General features: G+C 42.8%; 2 pseudogenes; both read left to right on the top strand.

Annotated features, from left to right (window-relative positions):
- The first annotated feature begins 1,096 nt into the window (after window positions 1-1,096).
- Window positions 1,097-7,773, top strand: LOC148007935 (centromere protein T pseudogene; annotated as a pseudogene).
- A 5-nt stretch (window positions 7,774-7,778) lies between these two features.
- Cenpt-ps1 (centromere protein T, pseudogene 1) lies at window positions 7,779-8,655 on the top strand (annotated as a pseudogene).
- The last annotated feature ends 2,918 nt before the right edge of the window (window positions 8,656-11,573 follow it).

Raw genomic sequence — 11,573 nt, 5'->3', positions numbered from 1 at the left:
CAGTAATGAACCATTATTGACCCAACAGTCTTCTTAGGGTAGTTCCAATCTATTGCTCACACAGTTGGCTCTGGCTGGCAAAATGGATCATGAAACAAAACCCAAAGCCATGATTCTGGCCAAAAGACTGCTAGGAAGGGAAGGTATTGATAGGGATGAGAGAGGGATGCAAGGGGCCGGGAGCGGGGAGTAATCAGAATGCATCACAGACATGTATGAAATTACCCAATAATAAACTTAATAGAGATTAATGTTAAAATTAATTTAAAATATTATATATGTAGATACATGCTTGAAGGATAGAATGATCATGAACACATATAAGGATCTGGGTTCTATCTCCAGCACTACAAGCAATAAATAAATGCTCTCCTTCCTGCTTACCCAGTGTTTGTTGGTTCAGTAGCCTGGTATAAAGTGTACAGCTGGAGCTCACTGAGTCGTGTTCTACTGAATGCAGAAACAGAAGTGCAGAAGAAGTACGGCACTTTCACTCTCCCAAGTGATGTAGGCCACTCTCTATTGATAGATTTATAAAGTGTAACTGTAAGAGGGCTTAAGCTTCCATTGCTCCTCAATTCAGTTTCACAATGCCCCCTAGAATTTTGTGTTTATCACATGCTGCTGCAGAATGCAGTCACGCCATTACACTTTCTCCTCACATCAGCTTGCAGAGAACGCTTATCACTCTGTGTTTTCACTGTGGTACAGAGGCTTTATCACCTCATTAGCTAGACAGCTTGAGCAGTCCTTCAGGGATGGCATTGTTTCTAATTATTTTCCTGTCAGGGAATGACAAGGAAGCAAGCACACTGATTGTAGAAAGAGAAGCTTCCAGGAGTTGGCTGGAGCCTCCTGAGTCACCAGAGTGATTTTCTCTCATGTGGGGAGAGTGTTGACAAACGGATCCCACTCCCTGCCTCAGAGAGCAAACAGCAACAACAGTGGTCCAACTACTCATTCTCTCTCTCTCTCTCTCTCTCTCTCTCTCTCTCTCTCTCTCTCTCCCTCTCTCTCTCTCTCTCTGAGACTTTTAGCTCTAGTGTAGTAGAAGTGGACAGTGGCCTCAGAAATTGAGCTGGTCCACCCTATAATCATGTTCCAGCATCCAGCAAGTAAAGATGACCTTGGGTGAGAGGAGAAAGTAATGGTCTTCACAGGCAAGCAGTTCACTGCCATAAAATCACCTAGAAGTGATTGAAACAACTTTTATGGGCCAGGAGTTCACATGACTTTGAATAGGAGGAAGCCACAGAGACATATTTGTAACTATTCTGCCCCATTTTATGGGCTACAGAAGTAACCTATAAAGGGAAGAATTTTTTTTATATGAACATCACACTAGAAATCCTTGCCAACGCAATATTTAAAGAAGAAAAGTGATTGGATAGGAAGAAATGAGACTTCTGTCAACCATTAAACCATTGTATTAAAGATACAAGCAGATGAGGAAATAGTTCAGTAGCTATGAGCACCCACCAGGCAAGCAAGAGGGCCCAATGTGAGGTGTATTTGAATCCCCGGGATCCACATGGAGCTAGGCAGGCCACGCCTTGGGCAGAGGTGGCAGTGGATCCTGGGCTTGCGGCCTAGCCAGTCTAGATAATCGTGCTCCCTAACAATATGCTTTACAGAATCACTCCACTTGGGCTGGGTCTACGGCTCAGAATGTAGCTCAGTGAGAGTTTGTTTAGCGTTTCTAAGGCTTGGCACCTTCCCAACAGTCTTCAAAATACAAAACCAAACATACTCCACGTGTCACCAGGCCATGACCTCTCTATGCTGTTGACAGGACCTCTCTAGTCTTCCTAGCACTCCAAGTCCTCTAGCAGAGGTGACTCTCTCTTCAGTGCTTATTACACAGTTGGAGTAATTCATGTGTCCTTCCAATGGCTTTTCATTTGTTTACAGAAAGAGTAACCTTGACTATTTTACTTTGAACTCAGACCTCTAAGGGGAGCAGAGTCATCCAATTTCAATGGCACACTAGTGTGCCAATATTAAATATATGCCGTCTTCAATGCACAGATCCCATGTATCACTTCTGTCCCCCATTTTTATGTCCAGCGCCCTTAAAGGCTATAGGTATAACTTATTCTTGTTCTGAGCAAAGAGTTCAGGGGACTGAAATTTGTTCTCTGCTGCCCTCAGTCTAGGCTTCTAGCATCTTCCTGAACACATAGAGATGCTTGACATAGCTAGAAGCAGACCTCCAGTACCTAAATTCCACCCTGGGCTACATATTTAACTTCAGATGTCCCTTTTGGATGAATTTCTACAGTGCTACAATTTCATGGGCTTGCCTAATCCTGCCAAGAGAAAGAGGGGATCCAAAGGACAGGATAACTGCAGTAAACCCACTGTGCATTTTCTTCCTAGCTCTTCCCTACTTCCTGCCTCCCTTCTCTTACTCTTTGCCTTTACCTTGCTTTATAAATGCAGAGATGAGTATCACTGTGATGGAGAGCAGTTTCTGAAAAGCAAACGATAAGATTTTAAAGCGTCTGGTCCAGTCTTACATCTGGTCCAGTCTCAAGGTTCTTCTCTCTGGGGAGGAGACACTGTCACAGCTAATGCTGCAACAGCACTTGCTCTTTGGTGCCTTGGAGGAAGATTTAGAAAACACAAGTGGCGGACAGCTCTGCTGTTCTAAAGGCCAGTAAACATTTCCACAGCAGATTTTACCTAGGACATCTGTATTCCAAATTAAGGATTAACACCAGTTCGTAAGATGCCAAAGATGAAGGATATCTTGGGTTTTCAAAGGTCCAGGTGGCTGGGCAGAACAGCTCCTTGTTCATGATTTTGGAAAGATAGAATATCTGCTTACTCAATTTAATAGCCACGGCTGTGCTCTGGACATGAATTGTGTTCCATTCCCGGAGAAGGGTTTGGCAGCAATGCCCTGCAATAGGGGGAAATAGGTTTCATCTGATGGACGACCTTCTTGGCTTCTTACCATAGGAGTGAGTCCCGTTTTTTTTTTTTCTTTCTTTATCTGATGCTTCAAGTCTCAGTTGGGTACCAAAACACCAAAACCACTGTTTGAAATTTTGAGTTTTTATCGACTATTCATAACCAGAAAGGAAACAGCATAGAGCCAAACAGAACACGGAAGTATTTTCAAGTGTACTCCTCCACATTCTTACCATTGAACAGATATTTCTTACAAATATCATCATCACTATGCCCTATGAAATCCATTCTGCCTTCATTTTCTTGTCCAAAATGAAACCCGGTCTAACTGTAAAAATGTTCACAGTCATTGTAAAAGTATATCCAATACAAAATAGCAGAGAATAAAGTAAAATCACATAGCTTTCAGGAAATAATTTGCAATGGAGTGCATTGCATTTACAAAGCTATCCGGTGTTAGCTATGGTTGGCAAAGGATGTGTGGAGGGTGTGGTGGGGCCAGAACACTACTGAGCTGTTCTTCTTCAGAAGAAGCACACGTACATGTTTAGAGAGGAGTGGAAGGGAACAGATTTTGCTACAATGGAGGTTTGAAGATTGGGGTTATGTAGGAGGGCACTAGGAATAGAGCAGACACACAAATCTCGTCACAAATTTGGTTGCTGCACAAGTAACACCAGTCATGACAAAAGATTTTCATTTTTGAGAAAGCTTCTTAGAACTGATACTATATTGTCTGTGATGTCTACTCTGAGCTTTGTACAAAGTTTTGAGAGCTTCCCTCCCTGAGCTTTCTGATTTTCTTTTCCTAAGTATATTTATTAAAACCGCTAGATAAAGCCAATGAAATATTGTCAAGTGTGTTTTTCCATATTTGTGCATGTTCATGTGTGTTGTTGCTGAATCAATCACCAGATATAGAAGTTTCTGCTTTAATCTTCAATAGGAAAATGCAAAGTGCTTACAGATTTTTCCAGACTTCTTACCCATAAGACCTCTCTCTGTGTTTAAAAACTTCACAAAAGAGAATATAACATATGGGATATTCACAATAAAGGAACTTACCATGACTATTCTCCAAAAGACCCAACAAGTAGCTGAAAGAGTCAGATGCAGATATGTGCACCCAACCAATGGACAGAAGCTGCTGACCCCTCTGGTTGATTTGAGCAAAAGCTGAAAGAAGCTGAGGAGGAGGGCAACTCTGTAGGAGGACCAGCAGTCACAATTAACCTGGATCACGGAGATCTCTTAGACACTGGATCACCAACAGGCAGCATACACCAGCTGAGATGAGGCCCCCAACACAAATACAGCAGAGAACTCCCAGGTCTGCGTTCAGTCAGAGAAGATGCACCTAACCCTCAAGAGACTGGAGACCCAAGAAGTTTAGATGTTTGGTTGGGTGTGTGGAATGGGGACATTCTTGTGCAGATATGGGGAGGGGGGAGTGCAGAGTGGGGAGGGAGGAGGTGTGGGATGTGGAAACTCTTGGGGGATGGACTGGGAGGGAAATAAAATCTGGAGTGTAAAAATAAATAAAATAAAATAAATTTTGAGTTGTTTTGTGTGTTTGTTCATTTGTTTTGCCCAAACTGGGTAGAGAAATTCTCTATCTGTCTTGTTTTTATCCACAGAAATATTACAATATACAGAAAAGATGAGACAAAAGCCAGGAATTATGTATGTGTTGGTTAGAGGTGGTGGGTCGGGGTGGGGACAAATGTTCACTGAAGCTACAATGGAAGTCTTTCTCTTAGTCACATGGATCAGGGCCCTATTTACAACTAAGATAGTTCACCCCTAGGATGGCATTCATGTAGGAAGCTAAAGTGGTAGAACACAGTGTTTGAAAATGGATTCTAACTTCTTGGACCCTTCTGAAATAGAATTCAGAGACCCTTTGCTCCTTGTCAAGCCTCATGCATATTGATTTGCAGTTATTCCCAAGTCCAGAGGAACCCACAATGTCCTAGGCTGCTCTCCTGGGGGGAAAATCGTTGATCCATGATAGTTTATTGCAATCCATGGAAGACAGAAGCAAAAATGAACACAGTTACTTAGAAGATTAGGGAAGTGTTTGTTTTTGTTGATCAGCTTTCTTCTTTCCTTCTCTTTAGGAGACCCTGGCTGCTAAGTCACAAGAACCCTAATAAACACATCCATACTGTAGACTGAATCAATTCAAGAGTGTTTGGTCTGTTTGCTGACTGGTTTGATTGCATTGAATTTCCTTCAAAGGTTGGGAGGGGGAACAGTGGCTGATTGCCCAGAATGGATCCTCACTTCTTGCATGAATATTGAATGCTTTGTTTAGGACAAATCTAGTAAAGATTAGTTTTGGAACTCTCTTGAAAGACTTTTTGCCTGCTACTTGCCCCTTGGATAATAGTGTTTGTCACACCAAATCACCATAATAAGGAACATTGCCAATGCTTCTCCTGAGTGAACAGTTGCTTTGGAGCAAAGTTTGCTAGGGTAAATGGCTAAAGTCCTCCTTGCTTCATGTTATTAATAAGTTACCATGTGAGTACTTATGATAGAGATGGTTTCCATTTTGACCTTCCATTTTGTGCATTTTGCTACTGACACTTGCCAAACAAAACAATATATTTGCTTGCCAAGCAAGCTGGTTTGTTTCTTTGGGATCCCTTCCACCTCAGTGTTCTTTCTTGATTACCCTGATATCAGAGCTTTTAAACTCAGGAGCAAGAATGCCTTACTGGATTGTCCTAAGTCTAGGGCGTACTGTTTTCTAGAGCCCACTGGTCAGCTGACTGTGTATGGTTCCATGCAATGTCTCCTCTACAGAAATAACTAGGTTAGGAAAGAATAAGGAACACAGAATGCCAAGAGACAGGAGGCTTCTGAATAGGAGTCCTGAAGAGTGACTGATCTCAAGATATCAACAAGGAAAGGCACGCCAAAAATCAGGTAAACCATGGGTACACACACAGTCATCCTAAGAGAGGACAGCACAAAGGCCTATACACCACACTATACAGGACACTGTTATCTGCAGTTCCGTCTTTTATATGAGTTCTCTTGAATGGAGGCAAATATCTCCTTGAGTGACTTGCTAAAATGTAAGAGATTCTTGAGAGAAAGCAAACTTGAATACCTTTTCCTTCTACTTTACTGATTAATAAAGAGTTCTTCTACCTGGGAAATTAATTACCAATGAGAGATCAGCCAGAGCCACAGTCTGGTACATCCCTAACTTCTGCTGAAAATGGATACATTCCAGAACTCCGAGATCTATGCCAAGAGACTGAACTAAACCCAGAAAGCTGTGTACTCAAGTCTTTCTTTGCTTCTGCTGTTAGATTTGAGTATGGATTTTGGTTGTGTTTGCTTGTAGTGCTTGCTTAAGCTAACTGATTTCCTGTTTCTGGTTCTGCATTCTTCCATATGTAGCCCCTATAGTGAGATTGATTTGTTCTTGATGAGGAACATTGAGAAGCAAACTAGGAGTTCAGCACCTGTTCAGCCCGAGCAGCTTTGTGCCTGATTCAAGGACTCTCATGATGACCAAGTACCAAAACAGTAGATTAAGAACACGGCTATGCCTGTGTCTATCTTTCTAAAGGTAAAATACTGGCATGGGAGTTTACCTCTCTCAAGGTTTCTTTCTGCAGAGGATTCTGAGTCTCAGAATTGACAGGCATATTTCCTTGGCTCTCTCTGTCCACAGCTTGAAAGACAACTGGCAGAGGTGAACAGAGTCAAAGGAGACAGGCAGTTGAGCAGACAGGAAGCCTCATGCTGGGATGAAGATGGTGATTTTAAGACCAGATGCCCTTGGATTTCCAGATCCAAGAAACACAGAGTTTATGCAGTGAACAGCTAGGCAAATGCATCTTTGAAATATCCCCTGATAAAAATGAACCCAGAGGTAGTCATTAACCAGAGAGCTATGGGGATCATTCTAATTGTCCTTTTCCACTGAGAAACCATTGGTTTCCCATCTAGGAAGTGTTGATCAGAAGCAAGGAAATAACCTAAGCATGGCAGACTACTACAGTGCTAACGGTGATCAGACAATATAGATGCTTTTTGCAGGACCCGAATACAGCAGATTGGAGGGCCTGGACTGCTTAGACCAGGGCACCAAGAACTCAGCTTCAAACACCTTCTCCTGGGAGGCAAGGTGGCTGAAGAAAGACAACTGCCAGAAGGCATCTCAGTGGGGCTAGGTCATTGGCAAATTGGCTCATGTTCAAGTCCACAGACACCCGAAGGAGCAGATACCCAGGACTCTGCTGAAGAATATCTTACCAACTGCCCCAGAATCTTCCACCAACATGCCTGACTTGGGGATGAAGCTAGTACAAACACCAGTAGTGGTCGGGTCCTTCAGACAGGAAAGCAGTTGGGGTACTGCAACTTCCTGAGCTAGGGCCCCCTCAACCCTATATACTGGCCTCTGGGGAAAGGAAGCAAAAGTTCAAACTGTCAGTATTCCAGCAAGAAGTGAACCAGGGATTGCCAAGAACCCTCTCCCAAGAGCCGCCTGGGAATGCTGATGTTTCTCCCTTGACCAACTCCTTCAACCTCAGTTTTCCCCACCTCTTCAGCCACAGTCAGCAAGAAGATCTAGTGTAGCTCCTAGTCATCACATAGGCTGACATGTGGATGTACTTGCTCTCTTGCAGGATATGGAAGATAACTCCTTGAACTTGGTTCTTCCAGGGGACAACTGTAGAATCCCTGTTGCTACTCTGTCAACAAATGTACAAGATGCCCTGCCCTTCTCACAGCCCTTGGTTGGCTGCACACTTAGTGCGTACCACTCTGTACCCAACCAACTGTTATCACACTGAGGTTGAAGGTGCTGAAAGAGTTGTGGACCACCAGACACAATGAACTGGGGCTGGGCTGCAGAACACCAGGAGTAGAACTTGCTTTGTTACTGCTGCTTTACACTTCTTTGAGCTACAGCCTCAGCCTCCAGAACTAAGAGAAGCAGTGGAATCCTAGGAGGATGTGGGAAGTAAAGAAGGCTCTTCAGGAGATAAGGACACTTTTGGTAGGCTAGCAAGTCCAGAATTTGCCTCCAGCACCCATAACTTGCTCTAGACAAAGCAGCCATGTTAGTTACTTGAGCTGCCCTTACCACTGGAGTTGCAGTCTTAGCTTCAGAACCCCTGGAGTCTGTTCCATCCAGGCCCCAGTACTAGGCCCCACCTAGCCCTCTACAAGGCTGGGCTGAGCCACTTTACAAAGCTCTTTAGCTTCTCTACTATGATGCCTCTCAAGAGAAGGCTCTCAAGATGAAGAAGTGGTTGGGTCTAGTATGTTAGTATGTGAGTAGGTTCCATTTCAGAAACCTACTCTGTTGATTATTCCAACAATCTTGGTAGCCTAGACAAGTATTTGCAGCCCCTTCTCAATGACTTGGAGAATGGCTGCACACTTAGTGCGTACCATTCTGTACCCAACCAATTGTTATAACACTGAGTTTGAAGCTGCTGAAAGAGTTGTGGACCACCAGACACAATGCACTGGGGCTGGGCTGCAGAACACCAGGAGTAGAACTTGCTTTGTTACTGCTGCTTTACTACATACTGGCCAAAAGACTGTGAACCTAGAGGTCTTAGAGCTGTTGATGTGAGAGCAGTGACTAGTCACTGATGAAGGCTTGCTGTATGTGTTTGTGGAACAGTAGCTGCTCTTGGAGTACCAGCATCTACTCATCCCTGGTGTACTTAGTGCATTTCTGTCTTCCCTGCCCAGTAGTGGTCAGATTTTAATTACTCTCTTCCTATCTTTGATACCTTGGATCCAGATCATCATCAAGATCCCCTTCTCATGTCCTAGCACCAATAAAGTCTCACAAATGGGGAAGGGGAAAGGGAAAAAACAAGAAAAATGATGTCTGAAAACAGTGCCAATCAGTTTGTTACAGCTTAGCTGTTCTGTCGAAATATCTTATTGTTGTTTGTAGATAAATATGTGTCCAAATGCCAGAAGTCAACATCAACTGTTGACCAACAATCATCTCTATCACCCTCCCTCCTATTTTGAGACAGGATCTCAAATTTTGCAGTTCAGCAAGGTTGGTCAACTAGCTCCAGGGATCCTCCAGTGTCTGTCTCCTTAGTGCCTAGGTATAGGTGCATATGACAATGCCCATCTTTTTATATGAGTACTGGGGATCCAACCTCAAGTCTTCACGTTTAAGTAGTGAGCACCTTACTCACTGAGACATTTCCCCTAATATTTATTGTTTCTATCTTGAACACTCCTTGTTCCTATATGAGGCTGATGGGATCACACTGATAGGAAATGCCATCTGTTTGGGAAAGCTATTGTTATTGCTTGCTTAATTTTAAGAACCACAGTTCTCACGTTTGCAGACTCATAAGGTTTACACACTTCAGCTGTCCATCTCAACTTGGAAGGGGCTGCAGGATACCTTCAATCAAAGCAATGACCAAGCAAGTTACTTCCTAGTGGCTGCCTATCAGAGTGGCTTTCTGTCCTTGGGAAAGGGACAGAACAAATTCAAAAAGAGCTCAGAATTTGCCTCAGAGGAGGAGCATCTCATAAATGGTGTCTGGTGATATGTCCCAGAACATCTTCTATCAGATATGGACTAATTAAAGTATCAGTCTTATTTTTCATCAAATAAAGCAAAACACTTTCTACAATAATCTTATACAGTAAATCACTTTAAGATTTAGGAGTCTAATTCCACAACGCAGCAACTTGGCCCGTGTGCAGATGGGCATTTCCTTAGATCCCAGTCAGGCTTCACCTATGATTGCGTTTAAGGATGAGATGATAGTCTTGGTAGGGAGGCTGTGTTAATCCACTCCCTTTGTGACTCTCACCCGCCTCCAGCAACTTGACTCAGGGTTGCTTTCGTGGAGCATGTAGAGAAGCAAGGGAGTAAGATCAAACAAACAATCGAATAACAAGCACAATTCAGAAAATATTTCATAAACTTCCATTTGCATTAACTTTGTTACTTTTTTAATAGTTGAAATAAGTGATGTGGCCAAACTTAGAGTCAGTGTGCAAGAGCTTTCTCAAAGCCAGGATGCAGTGTGGATCACCAATGCAGCCACTCGTAAGTCACCCTAAATGATTTTGACTAATGTATGCTGTCACTACCGCCTTGCCAGTTTTGGGATGTTGATGGCCCTCAGCTGTACCTGTGAATGATCATGTGTCCTCTTGTGTTGAACATGGAGAAGCTGGATCCCTGAAAGAGGCTCAAATCCTTGCCCTCTGTTTCTACTCTGAAACACCGATCTGATTCTAATTGCTGCTGAGTCCTAAAGTTGCCGGTGACCAATTGGACAGAGACACTGTGTGGCCAAAGTTCAAATCAAGAGCCAGCTCTTTTCTGGTTCTACCTCAGCTCCCTTCTACAATTGTGCTCACCCGAGAAGATGAATATCCACAGAAGCTCAGAGATCAAGGAGAAAGAGTAAGAGTATCTTTTAAGTTCTGGACACTTGTGGTGTTCAACTTTCAGTTTCCAGAGAGGGCTCTGCAAGCTCTGCCACCCATTAGCAATGTTCTTCATGTTAGCATGCTATGACATGTCAGATGGCGAATGTATGCCTCTTTGAGTGGGGTGCGTTTATTCTAACCCAAATAAAATATAAAAGCAAAGGTAGACTAAAGCTTTTAGTAGCTTGTAGGCCCACAAGATTAACATACCAAGTTGGTAATCTGGAGCCCAAGTTCAAGTCTCCTGACTTCAACTTCTGAGCAGGAAGTGCATGGGATTACTTATTGCAAGAATGGACAGTGTCATTTTTCATCCAACAATGACACGAGGAGATAGCAAAGTCTTCCAAATTATGGAAATGTTTAAAAAAATGACAAGCAATTGTCTCAGAGAAGGACTGAACCAAATTGCATTAGGTCGCTTCTGATTCTGAGATTCAGAAATACTGAATCCAATCCTTCATTTAAAGCTAGTGACCAGGAGATGTTAAATAAATTACCCATACCATGTTGGTCTCAGAGTTTAGGCACAGAACTCGGTCTTCCATTCTCTGTGCCCTTCCTCTGCATATTTTGTCATAAGGGTTTCTCACTCAGTGGATAATGTTCTGTCTTGAATGCTTTGTACGTAGACTGATCACAGGACTTGAATCTAAGTGCTACCAGGCAGGAAAAATGTTCCCAGGTTTCGTCTCTGCATTTGCTACTCTTATCTCATTAATGTTGGTCTAGGGGTCAGGAAAACACTTTTAACGTTTGCTATGAAGTTGTCAAGAATCATTAAACCTTGAATTTTGGACTACTTCAAGCAATTGATTGTTTTCCTATAGTATTTTCTACATGTGTTTGGAAACGACACAAAGAGAACAGTGATGTAGACTGGATAAAACCTGCCTCATTCCTTCCTCAGATGATGGATTTCCTCTCTCCAGTGATGCCTTTAGAGTTCTCAGATCACTACTACCAAGTGTTCCCACCAAACAATTCAATACGGAAAGAGAATAAATTCATACACGTGGAATGCTGGGAAACCACCCAGCAATTCTCCAATTCTTGTGAACTTTTAAAGTCTCTGTTCTAAGGAGAAATGGGGAGCTCACAATCTATGTGTGCTAATTGTAGTTTAAAGATATCATACTTCAAACTATAATACATTAGCTATAATTGATGCTACAAGAAGACTTGCAGTGCCT

Source organism: Rattus norvegicus, chromosome 1 (assembly GCF_021556685.1).
Source record: "Rattus norvegicus strain SHRSP/BbbUtx chromosome 1, alternate assembly SHRSP_T2T, whole genome shotgun sequence".
Lineage (NCBI taxonomy): Eukaryota > Metazoa > Chordata > Mammalia > Rodentia > Muridae > Rattus > Rattus norvegicus.
Note: the sequence above shows the minus strand (reverse complement) of the source record. Positions and strands in the feature narration are given on the sequence as shown.